Source organism: Dermacentor silvarum, chromosome 7 (genome assembly GCF_013339745.2).
Source record: "Dermacentor silvarum isolate Dsil-2018 chromosome 7, BIME_Dsil_1.4, whole genome shotgun sequence".
In the NCBI taxonomy this organism is placed as follows: Eukaryota; Metazoa; Arthropoda; class Arachnida; order Ixodida; family Ixodidae; genus Dermacentor; species Dermacentor silvarum.
The window spans coordinates 119,442,615-119,465,701 of record NC_051160.1 but is presented as its reverse complement, the minus strand read 5'-3'; positions in this window follow the sequence as shown (position 1 = coordinate 119,465,701).

Sequence of the window (23,087 nt, the reverse complement as noted above, 5' to 3'; positions counted from 1 at the left end):
GTTGCTCGGCAAAAAAAAACAGCGCGTATCCACAGGGTGAATGACGATGAGTAGGCGAAGCTCCGGAGGGAATCATCAGTAAACCGTGAATCTTCCGTGTAATTCGCCTAGTCTCGCCGCACTAAATCGAACGATTGACTTCCACCAATGACACGCGCCATATGTGACGTCATTCCTATTTTATAACAGCGCCCTTCATATAATTGCACCATCTCCCGCTTAAGGAGACGCTATCACAAACGCGTTAGAAACGTGCAGTACTCTCTAGTAAGGGGGAGAGGCCACAGCGTCTTACGCAGCCGTTTACACATGCCGGAACGTGCACCGCGTTTGCCGACGCCATCACATCACTGCTGAGAGAGTATAACCCCCGTATTCATAAACGCTCCTCGACTTGAACTTGACTTGCCACCGCCTTCAACGCGTTTCGAACGCGCTGCCCAAGGCGGTGGCAAGTCAAGTTCAAGTCGAGGAGCGTTTATGAATACGGGGGTAAGACGGAGAGGCCACAGCATCTTGCACCAGCTTCTTACACGGGCCGTAACGCGCTAGCACAAACGCGTTAGAAACGCGCAGTCTTTCGTTAATGTTGGGTATTTATTGTCATCGTGGTGCGTGTGTCCATGTGCGCTTCGTGGCGTAGTGGCTAGCGCCGCGCGTTCGGAGGCGAGGGGTCCCTGGTTCGATTCCGCGCTACGGGCACAACTTTCGGAATTTTTTTTCATAAAAGTAGACGTGGCTACCTACTACTACTACGACTACTACTACTACTACTACAGAGGAGGGACAGACCTACACCCTAAGGAGCTTCGCCCCTAAAAGTTTATTCTTGGTGACAGGGTCCTCTCGTCGGCGGCGTCACTGCGCTCCGCGTTGCTCTTTCACCCTTCGCTTTGTGCCCGTTCGCTCAGTTAAGCCAACGCCGTCGACGCCGACGCTCACCGCCGGAACGGGCTCCTTAAGACCCAACCACATGGAGCACGGGATACGCGTCTCGCTAAACATATATACGTGAGCGTACGCATCTCCGTGTCCGTACGCATGTGAAGAAGAGAAGTGCGAGCAGCCACACGATAAGCGTAAAATTGAGCGCTTCATCGCGCGTAGCATCGTGCTGCTAGAATCAACTTCGCGGTAAACGTTTGATATTGGTTTTCAGGAAAGGTTATTCTTACCTTGCTCAAAAGAGAAAATCGCGATCGAGGAATATGATACCGATAGAGCTCGATCACGTTGGAAAGTGCCCCGCGTACTGACACCCGTATAAAGCTTAAGCGTTGGGACATCACTTTATGCGCCATCGCTGCCAAAACGTTGTCGCAGTTTCACCTGAAAGGCGAAGCATCAATTGCGATAGCAAATTTGTAGAGAGCTATACGGAGTAATGATAGTAGCTTTATCAGCTGTATAAACTTGGACATGCAGCAGCACCGGCAACACGCCGAACTGTTGTCGACGCTTTCGGCGTTTTGCCCGCGTTCGCACAAAATGCGTGCGGCGTTGGTGATTGTAAAGGAGGAAAGAGACGCCTACTTCTGCAGCCCTGAAGGGAGCACGGCGCAGAACGCGCGTTTGTTCTCCGCCATGGGTTCACTCCCCGTGAAAGCGCGCGTCCCTCGCGCCCTTTCACTCGCACATGCAGCGTTCGGCGGCGCGCGGCGACGATTTCATCTCCATTGACGTCATACGGAACCTCACGGCGACGGCGACGGAAACGGCGACGGCGACGCCGACGGCAGAAATCTGCTTTGGAATGTCCATATAATTGCTACCGCAATAAAAGCACCTCGTCACGTGTTTATTTTTGCTTCGCCGACCGAAGTCCAGGACTGAACGCAGGCGACCGGTGGTTCATTATTGATAGCCTCCATCGTCTTTGTGCGACGCGGAACCAGCGGCGCCTCCCCGATCGAGCCTCAGCACGATTCCGAAAGAACAACAACCCAAACCCGTGCCAGAAGTTTGCATGCCGGCCACGTGACGACGGCGCACAGGCTACCACTTCCGACGCGTACGCTCAGAATGACGCTCAAAATCAAGCCCTGCCTGACCGGCTGACGCGTCCGCGGGCTGCGCGTCTCCCCTCTCGAGACGCGTAGGACGAGAGCGCACGGCGGCGCAGACGCGGGATGCGTACCCAGGCGCGTACGATTAGCCACGTGTGGTTGGGCCTTAAGAGCAGCGCTTTAAAATCTGGGCCGGTCTCGACATCATTGCAAAAAAGCGATAAGTACAGATTGACTGCTTCTCCAAAAGGCGTCACATGATGTCGCCAGGTGACATCATTACTTAGCGAAGACGTCATCGCGTGACGTGATAACGTCATCAGGTGATATAGTCACGCGAAGATGTCGTTATCACTTAATGTGACCTTTCAAGTGATGATGTCATCGCGTGACATTTGGTGTGATCCCGTCATCACGTAGCATTTGACGTCATTACGAAATGTTATATCATCATGGGCCGCTTCCGGAGACAGTGCGGGAAAGCGGGAAGTGCACAGTGTACTGCTTCTCCAAGAGGCATCACATGAGCTCATCAGGTGACATCATCACTGCACGATGCCGTCATCGCGTGAAGTCACATTCGACGTGATGACGTTATAACATGACGTCATCAGGCAATATTGTGACGATGCCTATCACGTACGTAATTTGACGTGGTGGTGTCATACGCGACCTTTGATGTGACGATGTCATCTCGCGACGTTTGAAGTGATGACTTAATCCTGTTTCATCATCATGTCAAACATGACGTCACGACTTTGTCACATAGGTTTTGGTACTATCGGATGTTAACAACGGATATTTCGCCTTCATGGGCCATACAATGATTTCCTATTTATAAAGAATACACCCCTCAGCACTTGTAGTGGCGGTTTTCCACAGCTTCGCTGGACATCCACTCTCGCAGGGCCGGGATAGAGAATCATTTTTGTTTTGTTTTGCTATGTATTCGATTACGCATCGCACGATAATGTGGCTTCCAGAATCAGGCACTGACAAGACTGCGCCAGCGGCGTGTCAGGTTGCGACGGGTAGATGAGCGCCGCGCCCTTGAAGTATACTGCAGGGTGTTGCGTAGCAACATCGCCACCATGCTAGCTCATGACGCCTGTAACTGCCCAGTAAAATTAAGCATCGTGTAATAACTGAAACAGGCCGTATACGCAGCGCTCAAATAGCAGCGTGCCTCCCTCGAAATGCGGCTGCGGCGGCCGCAATCGAACCAGCGACCTCGCATTTAGACGGGGAATGCCATCGCCAGCAAGATGCCGCGGTGGATGGCGGATGCAATGTCACACCGTCTCATAGCGCTAGCTGCCAAAGGAACGAATTGGGTAAAGTGGCGCTCTCATAATTTTGTAAGTAAATCGTTGCTATGCGATGCGCAAAGCTTGTTCTTCTCCAGTACCAGTCATGGGTCTGTGGTCGAAATGGTAGATAATCAGGCTGCTGTTCCGGGCGATACCAAATGAAATTGCAATATCGAACACGCTATGTATTTGTTGAGCGACAGCTCGTGCTCTGCCATGGAGAGGAGGAACTGCGCGACCAACCCAGCCACCCAGATACCCGGGGAAGCAGGCGAAGAAAGGGCCTCTAAAGGACGCTAAGGGGAAACACTGAATCTGTTTAAACTGATGGCATATTAAAGCGAAGCTTTCTTGCACTACTATTCCATGCTTTCACATGGGTCGGTCGGTCGGTTAGTCTGTCGGTCAATCGCTGCTCGGGTTCTCACCGAGCTGACTCAATCTCGCTCCTAAACGAAAACAAGGAGATATGGGGCGGTGGGATTCGAACCTCGGCCCATCAGCGCAGCAACCAGATGCTGTAGCCATGAGGCCACAAACGATACGCATGCTGCTGTTATGCCACCACCAACTAGCTCTTTCAGATGGTGTCCACGTGGTGATTATGAGGATAATTTGCATACTATGTCTCATACCCACAACCGGGAATTCACCAAGAAGCCGGTTGTACACATCGTACCCGCAACAATAACTCTTTATAATGATCGCCACGTGTTTATGAATAGATATTGATTTCCACACTACGACACATACCCATACACACATACACATACCAGGCAAGCCGGCAGTACACATCGTGCTACCAAATAGCTGTCTGACAAGATCAACGCGAGTTGACGACGAATATGACTGCCATACTATGCACATGGCCACCAAGGCGAATCGGCAAAGACAGGTGGACGCGTATTAAATATGATGGTTTCCGCACTATGGAACATACCTTCAACAAGGCATAGGAAAACAAGCGTGTCTCCGTGTTGATTATGATGATTTCTCTACTATGGCACATATCAGCGATGGTGAATTGGCCATAATATAAATGGTACATCTAAAATAAGTATGAAGAAATGAAGAAATAATGTAAGGTTTGTCACATTGCGTAGCACGAGTGTGCGAGACCATATGCGCGCGCCAGTTTCTTTTACGCGAAACACTTCGGAATACAATGGGCAGGTTATTGGCATTTCATTACCCGCTTCACGAAATCGCTTCACATAGATTCCTACACGTGCGTTGGACCTGTATTACCTTTCTTAGCTTTATTTTGGTTAACTTCATGGATGTGTGTTCTTTAACAGAAAAGAAAAATCAAGATCAAAGTGCCCTTTCTCTTATTTAGCCCCAGAACACAGGAGCCCTCACGTCACTATGACGTCACGTATATCCAGAGAGAGAGAGAAACACCATTTCCACCAGTGAAATAATGCCGCAGAAGATGGTCTTTCTCCGCAGCGCCTCTATCCGTCGGCCGGGATCCCGAAGAACTCAGCGGCAGCTAGAGCTTCGCTGATGATTTCTCGTTGAGTCTTGCCGTCCTGGTTGCGTAATAAGGGCTCCCAGGATTCTATCGTGTTTGAGCTTCGAACGTCCACAACATGTGGACCATATTCGCTACTTCTCTGCAGAGTCTGCCCTGTGGTTTGAAGACTTCCGGATGGAATTTGCTATATAGCGCGGGGTTTGAAAACACCCCTGTGTACAGCTTCCGCCATACTAGTTCTTCTTTCTTTCTGAGCGTGCGGTTCACCGGGGAAAAAGCCTGTCTGCTCAGTCTCTGATGCGTAGTGATTTCCTGATTGGTTGTCAGTTCCTCATTTCTGTCTACGTCGTCAGCGGAAACACAGGAGCTCTCACGTCAGCGTGACGTCACGTATTACAAAGAATTATTTTTGTGTTTAGGCATCGTAGCTCCCTAAGTGTTCTGGAAACTCGCTAAGTTCTATTCTTGGCCCTTTTGGAATACATTAATTGTATCCCACTTTTACAAATGAAAAGGTAACTATACCCACAAGTACACACTATCAAAATCATATGCGTCACGGTGATGTCTTCAGGGAACTTCAATGTGGCATCACTACCGTCCTGTTATCTTTTTAACATGAAAGTGTTTTATGCCGCGGTCCGCGATGAACTTCCATTGCAGCATGTAATGGATGTGACTTTCGGTGCCAACGAGTAAAATATGTTTTGTTGACAGGGATGGCGCCGCCATCTAGGAGCGGTGAAGCGAAGTACTGCATCGTGACACTAACGAGCGCCGACAAGGAGCGCTACGGTAGTCACAGCGCAGCGGACGCACCGTCGCGGTATATAGCCTGGTGTTGGCAATTTCCGTATTGACAGCGGAGCTGTTCTTGGTCGAGCGTTTCACGCAGGAGCAGAGCCGGACAGGTCATGTGACCGGCTCGCCGGGAAGAGTGACGGGGGCCAATCGGAGCGCACGCCGGGGAGGAAGAGGAGAGACGGCGCGGGTATAATAGCAGGTATTTGCGCCGCGCGCTCTTCTCACGATGAACGCCACTCGGCATTCGATTGGCTCCCGGTCTAGCGGTAAAGACCGCAAAAGAGTTCATAGTTGGTTCATTAACTTGGTTTGAAACGGAGTGCTATAGAAGAACTCCATTCATCCTCGTTGCGGACATCAACGTGCTATAGTTAAGGAATCTTGGCTAATCAAAGAAAAAAAAAAAAAGAAACATACGCTACAATCGCAGAAACAGAACGAACGCAGCGCTGTTTCGACAGATTTCACTTCGTGCAAATGGCCGCATTCTTGGTTTCGCGTCGGATTAGCCTGTGGCACCTCGTCGCCTCCGGAGTGAAGCTTCAACATGCATCAGCAGTGTTTACAAGCCGCCTACTGCTTCGCTTGCGATGGCAACAACTAAGAAAACTGCTGCGCTAAGCAGCGCAGAAAAGCAACAGCGTCGACGGGCGAACGTGGCTTTCGTCCGGCGAGAGACGCCAGCGTGACGTAGAACGCTTTCGGGAGTTCGCGGCGCATGCTGCGAACTCTGCCACTGGTCTACTCGACTAGGCCCGGCGAGTAGCCAGTGGAGTCTCGGAACAGGGACCCACCCACCCGCTCCCGACACCCGTTTTCCTTTCATTCAATAAAATGTTCTTTTCTCTCTTTCTCTCCCTCTCGCATTCCTAAAGCTAAGCGCGTCGCAACTGGCTGCACAAGGCCCTACGGAGTCGGGCCAAAATGCTCGCACCGTCGCCGAAGCGTCTCGGCAGCTGGACGCCGCAGGTTAACAGGAAGCCGCGCGCCAAGAGAACCTACGACACGGTCGCCGACCCGCAAATCGTGCGCATTTCGCTGCAGCGGGCCGTGAGTTCACGAACAAACATGCAACAGAGTCTGTGAAGACAGGCTTGACTTTCGTGTTCTACCGATTCCTTTGAAAGAGGTATCAGCCATATTTTTTTTGGCCTACCAAACCTATTCCCAAAGTATCACTGACGTTTTTGGCATTGTAGGAGGTTAATTACCAATACAGATCCAGTTATCTTTCTCCTTAATTACTTTGAAACACTCTTACTAGAACGTTTCACCGCTGCATACGCAACGCCAAATAGTATCGAGCATGTGACTCTGGATAGGCCCTGTAGCGATCAACCGTAAGGCTGAGCCAAAGTGTTTCCCGCTGGGATTTATGGTTCGAATGCTCACCTCGTGCACGTGGTGAAGAGGACGCTCTCGTAGCAGCGGTCGTGTGGTTCTCCGTTGTCCGCGTGCACGCAGCTGGTCAGGCAGTTCCCGAGGCTTGAGAAGCGGTTGGTGCCGTGGTTGCACAGTTGCACGCTGTCCTCCTCAGTGGAGAGACACGCATGCGACGAGGCGCTGTAGTAGACCTCACTCACGGAAGCGGTGCAGTAGGCGTAGAAGTGTCTACCGCACTGGTGCGGAAGCTGCTGGAACCGAAACGACAGCAACCGGATATGCTCATTCGATAGATGCGTCAGTTTAGAATTTACAAGAGGTGGCGATGAATGCTTAGGTTCCACATGACCACTCCACAGGCCAATGGAACTAGAAATAAAGAGAAGCCAAGCGTCTGCTTGTGGTAACGTGGTCAAGCACATATAAAGTAAGGGAACCTCTGCACGCTTTGAGTGCCGAAGGCATGTCAGAAGGCGAGAGCTCACGGATTTCAGTGGGGTACGCTTATAGCGCCGAGTGATGCAGTGAAGGTATTGGAAACCACATGTGTGAGATACCCTACATTCTTGCAGTGCAGTATGCAAGGACGTGGACGTACGAACGGATACACGCTGCTCAAGTTTTTGGCAGAGGCTGCATAAATAATCGCCTACTGTCATTACAATGAACCAACTCGTCGCAGATTCTAGCCAGTTCGGCAGACGCTAAGGCGGTGTCTGAATGTGCGTAAACAACAGGGTTTGGCGCCGGAAAAATTTTGTTTGCCCATTCGCTTATGTGTAATCTATGCGTTACTGTCACAGCATATGAAGAGAGCTTGCGCAGGTTTAACACCTCAATGTCGCAGCCACAGAAACGTTACTCCGACCTTGGAACATCGGTACTCAAGGGCAGAGTAACGTTTTCTTGGCGCAGGTTAAACGGTTGTGCAAGCTTTACGCATAGCAATTTATGTAGCGAAAACTAAAGGAAACCAAGCATTAGAATGTAGCACGTCGAAGTCGGAAACTAAGGCTTTTTTGGCCTAGATGCCATCTTGATAAAACCCCATATCAATGATTAGTGCATGCGTGGGATTCCTTTTAAACTCTCCTGCCTCCCCCTTTGAGACGCCTTAAAATTCTCAATTATCCGTGGTCCTTAACTAAACGGTCATTTAAGCTTTTTTTCCGCTCGCCCCATTTGCTTTTATTGCAACTATCGGCCAGTTGTATTTTCTACACAGTGCGAGACTTGTCCAGATGCTCTCGGTGCTCCTCAATCTCTAATAACGTTTTTTGATCAACATTGAATCCATGGCGCCGCGCCGCTTACCGATTGGTTCCTACTATGTCGCCGAGTGCTCGTCGCAGTGCGTGTCACATGCCTTGTCGCAGTGCTGGCGGTCATAGTTCGCGGCGAAGCCGTTGGCAGAAGTCGCCGGTGATCGGTAATCCTGTGTGTTCTGGATGCCCTTGTGCGGTGACGAACGGTCACGCTCGGCATTGTTCGCACCGGAGCTTTGATGGGCGGCAGCGGCGCAGCGATCCTTATGTCCCCTGAGTGTAACTTCTCAACCACATGCGACATTTCTGATGTTCCCGTCTCAATGATTGGAGCCGACAACTGCACTGCCAACGCAACTGCGATGACGACGGCCAGGACAGCAGCTGTGAGCGCTGCAACAGCGACGTTGCGCAGAGTCGGAAGCGCCGATGGTTGGTCGTCGTCGTACCTCGGTCTTTCCGGCGTAGCTTTGAGTTGAGAGAAGGGTCGGAAGATTTGGGACCCCCTGCTGTCAAGTGGAAGCCTCGCCCGATAAGAACCGCGGACCTTCGCGGTCTTTTCCGTGAACGGGCCAGTCATTACTGGCAGCGGACTTTCAAACGAGGCAGGCGTAGATGAATGCGTAAGTGCGCCGACGGACCCATAGTATGGGCTGTGCTGGGTCCAGTGGGCGGAACCACCTCCGTAAGGGTAGGGCGCCGCCAGTGGACCTTCCGTGGCTGGCTGGAGAACCGACGCCGTTGATCGCCCTGTCACGTGAGTGGTGATCTCTTCGGCGTTGGGCACGGCGAAGGAGACCCGCCGCTCTCGAGGTCGTGGAGAAGGCACGCGCAGGGCGGACTTTCGGTGGTTCTTCGAAGCGCCGACCATCTTGTCCTCGAGCCGGTAGAAAAATGGCGCAGCTCCTCGAGATTTTCTTCGTCTTCTTCCTCATGGTGATAGTTGCTTTCCAACTGATCTGTACTATGTGGGTGTTCCCGTCGTAGTTCATTTAACTTAAAACCGACTGAGAGACTAACAAAAACGAAAATGCTAGATAGACAAAAAGCATGACGCAGGACTATCTTCCTGCAGACCGGTCACCAGTCGTCAATAACGGGGAACACAATTTTGTTTTGCCACGAATCCTTGAGTACTACGTATGGCTGTCTTCCACTTAGCTGCTCCCCAAATAGTCATCTATAAAATGAATTATTTCTCTGTTTTTGCGCTGTGACGTCAGTGGTTGTGATTGTGCCCTGGAGCCACTGAAATACAGTAATAGCATTCACAAATGCAGAAAAAGAATTCGCTGGCCCTTCCACTCCTTGAAGACGGTTAATGAGCGAAGCTGAAACATTAGCCCCGGTGTTTATAACCGGGTTATACCCGAGGGTTCATTAAATTATTTCTCAATTATGAGGTTACACACAGGTTCGGCTGCCACGGAGAGAACGACGTCAATGACGGTATGCCCGCAGTCCGCCGTGGTCGCTTGCGTTCGATGTCTCGAGCTTGCTCGGCGGCGTGGTTAGCAGCATTCGCCCGCCATTGCCGCTTGCAATTCTTCGAAATTACATTTCTTCAATATAAGTCTGTCCGTTACGTAAAACAATGAATGGCTCATACCCCTTTAAGCATTGGTCCATATCCCCAAACGCGGCCACCTCATTACGACGACAGAAGGGAAGTGAAATTCTACGCTGGAATTATGAGCGGCCAAGTAGCTAGCTGTGGCAGCAGACGACGACGACGACGAACGCGGGAGCTGTGGCACGAGCTCGTGCCGAGCACGAGCACGAGCCAGCTGCGGAAGAAGACGACGACTCTCGAGTCAATGCTGATGATGATAGTTTTCTGTGGACAGACGGTTTCGCCTAGCCTTATAAAGCTATCCTTTAAAATTGAACTCTGGTGTTTTACATACTCTGATTACGGTAGGCAGTAGTGAGGGATTCCGGATGAAATTGGACCACCTGGGTTTTTCAATATCCAGAGCGTAATAGAATAAGGTTGTGGGGGACTAGCGGCCGCGGGCGGCGCATGCATTGCTGTGAGGCTAAAGCCCCTATATATAAAAACATCGCATATCCACGGGGTGAATGATGATGAGTGGGCGAAGCTCCGGAGGGAATCATCGGTAAACCGTGAATCTTCCGTGTAATTGGCCCAGTCTCGCCGCACTAAAGCGAACGATTGACTTCCACCAATGACACGCGCCATATGTGACGTCATTCCTATTTTATAACAGCGCCCTTCATTATAATTGCACCATCTCCCGCTTAAGGGGACGCTAGCACAAACGCGTTAGAAACGTGCAGTACTCTCTAGTAAGGGGGAGAGGCCACAGCGTCTTACGCAGCCGTTTACACATGCCGGAACGTGCACCGCGTTTGCCGACGCCATCACATGACTATTGAGAGAGTATAACCCCCGTATTCAAAAACGCTCCTCGACTTGAACTTGACTTGCCACCGCCTTCAACGCGTTTCGAACGCGCTGCCCAAGGCGGTGGCAAGTCAAGTTCAAGTCGAGGAGCGTTTATGAATACGGGGGTAAGGCGGAGAGGCCACAGCGTCTTACACCAGCTTCTTACACGGGCCGTAACGCGCTAGCACAAACGCGTTAGAAACGCGCAGTCTTTCGTTAATGTTGGGTATTTATTGTCATCGTGGTGCGTGTGTACATGTGCGCTTCGTGGCGTAGTGGTTAGCGCCGCGCGTTCGGAAGCGAGGGGTCGCTGGTTCGATTCCGCGCTACGGACACAACTTTCGGAATTCTTTTTTAGGGGCGAAGCTCCTTATGGTGTGGGTCTGTCCCTCCTCTGTAGTATGTAGTAGTAGTGTAGTCGTCGTCGTAGTAGTCGTCGTTGTCGTAGTAGGTAGCCACGTCTACTTTTATCAGAAAAAAAAGAATTTCCGAAAGTTGTGTCCGTAGCGCGGAATCGAACCAGGGACCCCTCGCTTCCGAACGCGCGGCGCTAACCACTACGCCACGTAGCGCACATGGACACACGCACCACGATGACAATAAATACCCAACATTAACGAAAGACTGCGCGTTTCTAACGTGTTTGTGCTAGCGCGTTACGGCCCGTGTAAGAAACTGGTGTAAGACGCTGTGGCCTCTCCGCCTTACCCCCGTATTCATAAACGCTCCTCGACTTGAACTTGACTTGCCACCGCCTTCAACGCGTTCGCTCCTCGACTTGAACTTGACTTGCCACCGCCTTGGGCAGCGCGTTCGAAACGCGTTGAAGGCGGTGGCAAGTCAAGTTCAAGTCGAGGAGCGTTTATACTACAGGGGTTATACTCTCTCAGCAGTCATGTGATGGCGTCGGCAAACGCGGTGCATGTGTAAACGGCTGCGTAAGACCCTGTGGCCTCTCACCCTTACTAGAGAGTACTGCACGTTTCTAACGCGTTTGTGCTAGCGTCCCTTTAAGCGGGAGATGGTGCAATTATAATGAAGGGCGCTGTTATAAAATAGGAATGACGTCACATATGGCGCGTGTCATTGGTGGAAGTCAATCGTTCGATTTAGTGCGGCGAGACTGGGCGAATTACACGGAAGGTTCACGGTTTACCGATGATTCCCTCCGGAGCTTCGCCCACTCATCATCAATCACCCCGTGGATATGCGGTGTTTTTTTCCCATAAAAGTAGACGTGGCTACCTACTACTACTACTACATACTACAGAGGAGGGACAGACCCACTCCCTAAGGAGCTTCGCCCCTAAAAGTAGCGCCATTCTTGGATCTTGCCGCCACCGCGCTCACCCCTGCGTTTCCTCCTCGCCGCCTCCTGTCGCCCCAGCTTCCTCCGCTCCCCCATTGGCCAATCCGTTTCACGCTGAAGCACGCGTTGCGCTTTTGTATATTTTTTCTTTCCAGCGCGCTCCGACCGCCATTCGCGGGCCGGTGCGACGAAATTGTTGTACGCACAAACGGATCAAACGTGTGATGGTGCGAAGAGGTGATAGTGCGATGATGACGGCCTGAAAATAGTAGTATGACGAATCTGGAATGATGATGATACTGAGACAGCAAATGAAACGCTTCCACGAGTACGTTGGTGTACCTGCTAACAAAACGTGGGCGACTGGGTCGGCGCAAGAGGCAATCGCGTGCCGATGGCGAGACGAGAGTCACGTGGGGAACATGGCACAACGACGATGCAAGGTCAAACAGCATAACCACGAGGACACACCTAGTGGCCTAGCCTAGTTGACAAATATGCTGACTGGGTTAGCGTAAGAGGCTAGACATGTAGACAGGCTTAAATGCCTCAAATAGCTTAGAATGATACTCGCATTAAAACGATTAACACACCTTAATGCCACAGCGCCTCCATATCTCTTCGCGAACTCTGCTAATACCGTCAGCAAGCCATGGGGGGACGCTGAGTCGTTCGTACATTACCTATTCCCGTGCGGATCCCTTTGTTATAAGGTCAGGATGGCCATCATTACACGTGGGAGCCGTCGTTCTTGTGGTGAAATGCGAGCGGCATTTGTAGTGAAGTTGCAGCCTACGCATTAAATTCACCTAGTAAATCGCAGCATTCTACGTATTTCATGGCTGCAAACGGCACCCTGCAGAGAGCACGAGGTAGAAGAAAAGGAGACGTAAACGATCACTAGACGCTCTCCTTTCTTTTTGGCTCTCGTATTCTCTTGTGCCGTTTGCCATTATAACGAACCAACTAGCCTAACCAATAAGTTTTGACCAGTATTTACGTGGCCACGCGACGGCGAGAACAGCATTGTCGCGCCGCGACGTTTATTCCGTGATGATATAGTGTCACGAATCGCCTGAGCTTGCTGCACGAGGTCGCTTCAAGGGGACCTCCGTCACAAATGGACGCAGCTCTGTTCGCAACTGGCGACGGAGTCGAACCGGTTTGACCCGACGAGGCAGCGTCGTTCCCGAAGCGTATGGCTCGATGCCTTGGCGCATCTGGCGCTGCCCTGCGCTCGCATGTCGGCGAAGTAGGGGTACTTGATCTGTTGCGCAGTGCACATGGTAGCGACTGGTGGGTCACACCGGCGATGCCTACTGGTCGTGGTGTTGCCGCGTTGTTGACGCAGTCGGCACGTCCTGTCGCACTCCTTGCGGGAGCGGTACACTCTCCGGCCCAGAGACGGGCAGTGGCCAAGTGGAAAGTTCCACTCGGTGCACGCAGAGCCGTTGTAGTACCACCACGTTTCCGCCACGTCTTGCCTGCAGAGCGCAACGGAAAATGGTGAGCCTCGTCGTTACATTCTTGCCATGTATAGCTAAAGGACACTAGTAAGAGAAATAACTTGAACTGTATTAGTCTTCAACAATGTCAAAATTACCCTTCTACACGACCAAACATTGGCGGCCAATACATCTTCTTTTCGAAAATGATGGGTGTGCGAGTGGTAATGATTTGCTTTATATATGGTGGCGAAGAGCATACCGAGTTGCCCAATTTGGCTTCTGGGAGGTTCACTGAAGAGTGGCATATGCCCAGTCGGACATACCCAGTGACTCCAGTTGGCGTGAAAGACATACATTGATGATCGGGACATACGCAGTGTCACATACTCCGTGACCCAAGTTGGTTTGACGGTTCGTTTCGAACCCGCATCTTTGACTTCGGCAGCCCGATGCTATACCAATTCAACCATGGACTACCTGTTGAGCCGAGTTTACGTGAAAGAGGTCAGATCGGCACGTACATATATCCTCCTGAGACCCGAACTCAACTATGAGATATATATCTCTTCAAGATGGTTTTTAGTGCCTACTGTTATGTTATGAACTTGAAAAACAATTTTTTAAATTTTAAGTACGACGGTTAGATGCCAAAAGCGGCGTCTCCATGTACGTGAAAAAAATAGCTATCTGTATCATCTCCTCATGGTTGATATGTTAAAAAACACCGCCCAAGCACTCCGTACAGATGGTTTACCAGCGACGCTGAAACGTGCGGCCCCGGTGTTCAGCAGTGGGTTAATCCCGACGCTGTATTGAAGCGTTTCTGTATTATTGGCTACGTGTTTGTGTTTCCAGTGGAACGCAAGCGCCAATGGCGGGCGGATGCTGCTAACCACGACGCCGAGCTAACTCGAGATATCGGAAAACAACAAAGAACAAAGTCTGGAGGCGCGATTCGAACCTCGACCCGCTAGCGCAGCAGCCTCTAGTCATTGCCCGACGTAGTGGCTTTGGTGTTGTGCTGCTAAGCCCGAAGTCACCGGATTAAATCCCGGCCACGGCGGCCGCGTTTCTATAGAGACGAAATGCAAAAACGCCAGGCTACCGTGCATCGGGAGCCGTTAAAGAACCCCGGGTGGTCAAAATTGATCTGGGGTCCCCATTTTTTCATATCGCGGAGATGTGTTGTTTAATAGAAGACAACAATTACGACCAAAGTTCCATTTTTTGTTCAGCGCCGAAACACAGGAGCCTTCACATCAAAATGACGTCCCGTATTTCAATGAATATTCTTGTATTGAGGCCATTGTGGCTCACTAAGTGTTCTTGGAACTTGATAAGTTCTATTTATGGCTATGTTACACTGCAGTCTACTTTTCCAGATACAACAAAGGTAACTACGCCAAAGTACACGCTGTCTAAATAAGCTACATCACGGTGATGTCTTCAGGGAATTTCAATGTGGCGTCACCACCCACCCGTTGTCGTCTTTCTTGGCCTACCAAACCTCTTCTCACAGTTAACACTGGCTTTTTGGCATTGTTGGACATAATTTACCATTACAGATCAGGTTATGTTTCTGCTTACTTTCTTTGAAACACTGCTACAGGAACGTTTTACCGCCGCAGGCGCCGCGCCAATAGTACCGAGCATGTGACTCTGGATAGGCCCAGTAGCGATCAACCCTAAGGCTGTGCCAAAGTGCTTCCCGCTGGTCTTTATGGTTCGAATGCTCACCTCGTGCACATGGCGAAGAGGACGCTCTCGTAGCAGCGGTCGTGTGGTTCGCCGTTGTCCCCGTGCACGCAGCTGGTCAGGCAGCTCCCGAGGTTGGAGAAGCGGTTGGCGCCGTGGTTACACAGGTGCACGCTGTCTTCCTCCGTGGAGAGGCACGCATGTGACGAGGCGCTGTAGTAGACCTCGCTCACGGCAGCGGTGCAGTAGGTGTAGAAGTGGCCACCACATTGGTGTGGAAGCTGCTGGGACAGAGAAGACGGTAACCGGATATGCTGATAGTTTAGGTGCTTCAGTTCAGAATTTACAAGAGGTGGCTTAGGTCAGATAGGGCCACTCTGCAGGCCACTGGAACTTGAAACAAAGACAAGGCGCGTGTTCGCCAGTGGCAACATGGAGAAGCACTACGGAAATTCGGATATATTTTAGTGACGAAGGCATGTCAGAATGCGAGAGCTTCCAGATTTCAGCGGTGTATATGCTTACAGCGACGAGTGCGACCACCAGCGATGCGATGAAAGCATTGGAAACCACGTGGGTGAGGCGTAGAAAATTCTTGTAGCTCCGACGGCAAGGACGGGGATGTACCAAAGCCCACACGCTGCTGAAGTTTCACGCAGAAGTGCACAAATCGCCTGCTGTGGTAACAATAAACCAACTCGTCGCTGATCCTAGGCAGTTCCGCACACACTCAGGTGGTAATTGAATGTGCGTGAACAACCTGTTCGGTGCAGGAAAAGGTTCTTGCCCACTCGTTCATGTGTCATCCGTGCTTTACTGTCATAGCTTATGAAGAGAGCTTGCGCCGTTATTAGGACCTCTACGCCACAGCCACAAAATGGCTTGAGACATATATAGGCAAGGCCGGAGTAACGCTTCATTGGCACGGGCTAAACGGCTGTGCAAGCGTTACGCATAGCGATTTTCATAGCGAAAACTAAGCGAAAAACAGGGAAGCCGAAGAAACACGAATAGTGGTATGTTCAACATAATTTTCATAAAGAAAAACGATAATACACGCACACGCGAAACCACAATCAAAGGAAATAAAAATGTTACAATGAAAGTAAAATGTGCCCTGTCCGAGAAACAGAATCTAGCACGTCGAAGTCAGCAACTCATGCGGTAAGCTGCTAGATGCTAGATGCCTTGTTGCTATCATGATAAAACCGCTTATTAGTGCATGCATGGACCTCCTTTTAAACTCTCCTGCCTTCCCTCTGTACGGCGCCTTAAAATTCGAATTTATCTGAGGTTTTTAACAAGGTGCTCATTTAAATTCTTTTTGCACTCGCACTACTTGCTTTTACTGCAACTGTACGCCAATCGCATTTTCTACACAGTGCGAGACTTGTCCAGATGCTCTCGTTGCTCCTCAATCTCTAGTAACGTTTTTTTATCAACATTGAATCTGTGACGCAGCTTACCGATCGGTTCCCACTATGTCGCCGAGTGCTCGTCGCAGTGCGTGTCACAGGCCTTGTCGCAGTGCTGGCGGTCATAGTTCGCGGCGAAGCCGTTGGCAGAAGTCGCCGGTGATCGGTAATCCTGTGTGGTCTGGATGCCCTTGTGCGGTGACGAACGGTCACGCTCGGCATTGTTCGCACCGGAGCTTTGATGGGCGGCAGCGGCGCAGCGATTCTTATGTCCCCTGAGTGTAGCTTCTCCACCACGTGCGACATTTCTGATGTTCCCGTCTCAATGATTGGAGCCGACAACTGGACGGCCAACGCCACTGTGATGACGACGGCCAGGAGAGCAGCTGTGAGCGCTGCAACAGCGACGTTGCGCAGAGTCGGAAGCGCCGATGGTTGGTCGTCGTCGTACGTCGGTCCTTCCGGAATGGCTTCCAGTTGGGAGAAGTGTCGGAAGATTTGGGACTCTCTGCTGTCAAATGGAGGCCTCGCCCAATACGAACCGCGGACCCCCGCGGCCTGTCCCGTGAACGGCCCTGTCCTCACTGGAAGTGGACTGCCAAACAAGGCAGGCGTAGACGGAGGCATCAGTGCGCCGACCGACCCATAGTACGGGCTGTGCTGGGTCCAGTGGGCGGTACCACTTGCGTAAGGGTACGGTGCGGCCAGTGGGCCTTCGGTGGCTGGCTGGAGAACCGGCGCCGTTGATCGCCCGGTCAAGTGAGTGGTGCTCTCTTCGACGTTGGGCTCGGCGAATGAGACCCTCCGCCCCCGGGGTTGCGGAGAAGGCACGCGCAGGGCGGACTTTCGGTGGTTCTTCGAAGCGCTGACCATCTCGTCCTCGAGCCGATAGAAAAATGGCTCAGCTGTTGTTGTTGTTGTTGTTGCCTCAAAACATGGCTCGTACCCACGAGGGGGATTGGCCACACTGGATAAAATAAAACATGCACCTAACAACGAACAAAATGGTAAAGGTGAATAATCAAAATGAAGATTTTGGTAACTCCTTAACACAGATTTTAAGATGTCCTATACTGAAATTAACTTAATAAAAATTAAGAGAAAACTAACTACAAAAATAACAAGGTAACATGTCCCACGGTCGGTGCCCTAGCAGCGTAACCTTCCGGATGCTTCAATAAATTTGTGAACAGCAGTGATCATAGAGCCCTGACTTGTGCCTAATTGACAGACCCCAAAAGACAAAATGTTTGGCGTTGTAAGTGACAAACCCAGATTACTGCTTGGAAATAACAGAAACATTCTACGGAGGGAGGAGAAGCGGTGGCAAGAAAGAAAGAAATGGTCAATAGTCTCCGGTTGATTACAAAACGAGCAGAGATCAGTGATTGATAAACCGGATCTATGAAGATAAAAATTTAGGCGGGGAACTCTGCAGCGAAAAGTTGACAGCGTCACCTCACATTGGCGTGAAAGGCACTTGCTCGTGTTCCACCGAAATTTTAAATGTTGAAAATCGTCTGAAGAAAGTATGGACGAGTCATGGCAACTCAGCAATAAAAGGCGTTTAAATCTAGCTCCTGTTATAAAAGAGAAATCAGGAAGAATATTTATGACCGGACCATTTAGTGATGTCGAAGCGAGCGAGTCAGCTGATTCATTTAAAAAGATTCCACTATGTCCGGGGACCCAGACAAAGCGGACTTCGGATAAATTTTCTGGGGCAAGAGTCGAAAATATACTCAGTAGGTGTGACTGATTATTGGAAGTTAAATGTGTACAGACCGAAAGCGCATCTGTAACAACTATTACCTTAGAATTATGTGGACCCAATTTTCGGATGGCAAGAATAACTGCCAGAAATTCTGCAAGAAATATTGGAGTGTAATCAGCGAGACGGAGAGCAAAAGACCAGTTGAGTTGATTCGAAAAGATGCCAACACCAGCCTTCTCTAAATTTTGTGATGCGTCCGTAGAAATAACCAAATGAGACGGAAATTGACTAAGATGGTCTTGAAGGAGACCTTCAAGTATGCGCGCAGGAAGAAGTTTTGCGTGTTTTGGAAAAATATCATCAAAAGTTAGTTTTATCTTGAATGAATTAGATTTTGGAGAAATCAGGCGCGGAAGGCTAACTTGAAGTTTAGATAACAGCGATTGAACAAAAATAACTTGTGGCTGTCGGCAACGCCGCCATCCTGTTCTGAAAAATGATTCTGGTGAATTGATGAAAACGGGTTGCAAATTGGAAAGGGGTGTATCATAAAGCTTCAGGAAAGTCAGGACAGTAAGTTGCTTAAATCTGGAATCAAGCGGAATAATTCCAGACTCCAGATAAAGAACATTATTAGCCACAAAACTTGGCAGCCCGAGGCAGAGACGCAGCGCTTGCCTTTCCAGTAGAATTAAAGGTCTTAGCTTGTATGCTGCACATCCTGAAAAAAGAACACAACCAAATTCTAGGATGGGGCGGACGTAAAGCTTATAAATCATCAGCAACGTAGATCTACGCATCCCTGTGTTTTTATTGCTGAACCGGCGCAACAATGCCATTGCACGTTCTCCTTTATTAACATTTGCTTCTATTTGCTGCTGCCAGTTTAGCTTACCATCATAAGCTATCCCTAAGTACTTCAAAGTTGGAACTTGCGGAATCGGCTGATTACGATAATGAAGAGAAATAGAGACAGGATTTGACAATGGAAACACCAGTAGAGCGCATTTCTTTACGTTAAGCGAAAAAGACAGGCCGTCCAGCCAGGACTCGAGTTCAGACAAATAAGATTGCAAAATTTGGTATAACGTATTAATATCCCTTGCTGATGAGAAAAATGCAATGTCATCAGCATAGAGATAGAGTTGTACATCCTGATGGATTGGCACAGAAGATAACAAAATATTGAACAAAAGTGGCGAAAGAACTGATCCCTGTGGTACGCCTCTCGTCTGATTATACGTATCCGATGTCACCCCATCCTTGAAACAAAAAAATTCTCTATCTAAAAGGAACTCTTGTATCCAGGCTACTAAATAGTCTGGAACAGAACAGCTAACTAAGCGAGAAATTAAAATTGCATGTTCGACACTGTCATATGCTTTTGCAATATCTAAAGTTACCAATGCCGATATATCTCCTGATTGTACTGCGAGTCGAATGCGGCTTTCTAAATCAACGTGAGCAGACCAAATGGAACAATGAGGCCTAAATCCTATTTGTCTCGAGCACAGAATACCACGAGAAGAAGTAAATTCAAGGAGCCGGACATGAATTACTTTTTCTACAATTTTGACTAGATTCGATGTAAGTGCAATTGGCCGAATGTTGTCCAAGATATATCCGAGGTTTTCTTTTTTAAGCAAAAGCACAATTTTTGCAATTTTCCAAGAGGTCGGAATCCATGTATATTGTAGTGAACAGTTAACTATATTTAAGAGCTCATCTGGGAAAGAGTCAAACAATAATTTAATCATAGTAATGGTGATACGGTCCGGTCCAGGAGCCGATTGATGGGCAGATAAGATGACATCGGATAATTCTGTCATGGTAACTTCTACAAATTCAGATGTAGAAATTTTGAACCTCCTCGGTCTGGGACACAGCGAAGAAAAGCGTGCTTCAAGCCCTTTCGCGATATTATTTAGTGAATCCGCCGCTTCCTTGGGGGATAGAACAGCAGAAAATGACCATACGGACTGTTGAACATCTTTTTTGTTGCGTAAGAACCTGAAAAGTGCCGATCTTCTTTCTCGTTTTGACAAAGACGTATGTATTGCATTTTTTTGTTCATCTTTAGCTTTCGCCACAGTTCGTTTAAATAGAGCTGCATAGAATTTATAGTCCATCCAATTTTTCGGTGAATGATTATGTTGGAGACTTTTCCACGCTGCTTTTCTTCGCCTATAATCCCGTGTGCAAGCATCGTTCCACCATGATGACTTCGACGGCGAGCTGCAAGACCTAACCGTAAACTCAGCAGGCTGAATAGAAGAGTTTAAAAGCGATACGACAGAGTCAGCCCTCCGATGTTCATCATAAGTACTCAACGCTGATAAGCCTGCATTTATAGTTGATTTATAAGTTGCATAATTAATGAGTCGTCTTTGTCGTATAATAGGAGCCTGACGTGAAAGCATAATTTCAAAAGTGATGGGTAAGTGATCGCTACTTGTTCCATTGTCAAAGGTGTCCCAAGATGAAATAGACATGTTAGCAGAGGAGAAAGTCAGATCTAATGCAGAAGAGAATCGTCCACGTAGAAAGGTAATTTGTCCTGAATTGTGACATTGAAAATTGTTGTCATGCACCCAATTCCACAACCTCTTTCCACAACCATCCGTTTTAATTCCCCAAGAAGTATGATGCGAATTAAAATCTCCTGCCAGGAGCGTTGCATTTGAACAGTTTCGGAACAGTGAGTCCAGGTGATCAGTGTTCTTGACTCCGTTCGGGAAGTACGTATTAACCACTGTAAACACAGAGCAACCTGGCAGCAAAAAATCTAATCCTAAAATTTCGCAGTCTGAACACACATGTTCAAAAGTTACAGTTACCTTATGATACATTTTTGATGAAACTAGTATTAGCAGCCCACCGCCCCTACCTGGACGATCTAAACGAAATGTTCGAAAATTATTAATAGTAAATCTTTGATGTGACGAAAGCCATGATTCCTGAAGTAAAATAACATCTGGTATTATTTTGTGTACTAAATAAAGAAGGTCAACGTAACCTGAGGATATAGAGCGGCAATTCCATTGGAGAACCTTTACTGATGCTATGACGATCCTAGAATGGATGACTCCACGGCAGAACGCAACGCATCCTGCTCGTGGTGATCATTGTTCTTTCCTTTTTTAGGCTTAGATTTAGGAGTATCCGTGGGAGAAAGTGGGGAACCCTTGCGTCTATTGCTGATGGTCCCAAGCCTCATGTGTCCAAATGGGTGGCTAGGTCCCGCAGTTGCTGAGACCGGAGAACAAACTGAGGTATCGGACTCAACCGCTGCCTGATTTTCAAAGTTCGATTCATTTGAATGGCGCGCGGGAGTACTACATTGGGTTGGGTCAGCAGCAGCAGAGTGCGATTGGAGGAGGCTATTAAATTTGGCAGTTAGCATCTCAGTTATACCTTCGGCAAAAGTATTAAACAGTCGCTCCATAACTATTGGCATTGCCTTGTCAATGGCTGCGGCTACAGCGGCCGAAACTGTGGCTTCTAGGGATGTTGACTGACGGGAAGCAGCTGCCGCGTAACCAACATCGCGCTCCTTTATTGCTGATATTGCTTCCGCACGGGAACAATGACGTTTCTCCGCGATCTCAAGCACCTGAATCTCATGGCCTCGCGCAGGGCAGTTACTATCTGTAGCACTATGAGATCCATCGCACAAGCAACACCTAGGTGCATCTTCGTCGCAGGCTGATGTAGAGTGAGAGCCGCCGCAATTACAGCATCGCACTGAAGATCTACATGCATTAGCACTGTGGCCAAATCTCCAGCAGTTTCGGCACTGCAATGGCCTAGGTGACAATGTCTCCACGCGGAACAAATACGGCCAAGCCTTCACTTCAGACGGGCGCGTTAAACCGGCGAACGAGACGATGACGCTCTCAGTTGGGACTCGGTTATCACCCACCGACCTATTGCATCTATAAACAGAAACAACACCAGCCGGAGAGAGCATCTTCAAAAGGGCCTCAGGAGTAATATCGGTAGGAACCCCGCGAACAATGCCTTTCACGCATGCGAGATGAGGAGGGACGAAAGCACGAACCGCGATGCTAGTGAATCTCGTGCAGTTAAGCAAATCATTAAGGCACTGAACATTAGAAGACTTACATAAAATGCCTGTCTTGCCAAAACGCCTCACCTCCGAGATGTCAACGAAGTGCTCGGTAATACCGCGCAGCTCCTCCTGGAACCTTTCTGATTCGGTTAGCCGAATGGAACCACCATCCGTGGGAACGAGCGCCACGGGCAAGGTACTGACTCCGTTCCGAAGAAAACACTCCAGGGGCACCGACTCAGCGGGACGGCTAGCCGACCAGGGCGAGCCCTGGCCGGGACCGGAGACCGGCATTCACGGTCCCTGGAAAAGAAAAAAAAACCTATAGAAGAAACAACGTCCTACGAGCAGTTAAAATGTGGCCAATCCCCTTTCGGATACGAGACAAGAGGTAGAACGGTGGCCGGAACCACAGAATCGCCAAGACCTGCGGCGTTCGAACGCGCGTGCCTTGTCTTGTCTTGGCTCAGCTCCTCGAGGTTTTTTTCGTCTTCTTTCTCGTGGTGTAGGTGGCTTTCCCACTGATCTTTACTATGTGGGTTTTCACGTCGTAGTTCGTTTAATTAAAACCGACTGAGAGACAACAAAAACGAAAATGCTAGATAACCAAAAAGCATGACGCAGGACTATCTTCCTGCAGACCGGTCACCGTCGTCAATAACGGGGAACACAATTTTGTTTTGCCACGAATCCTTGAGTACTACGTATGGCTGTCTTCCACTTAGCTGCTCCCGAAATAGTCATCATTAAAATGAATTATTTCTCTGTTTTTGCGC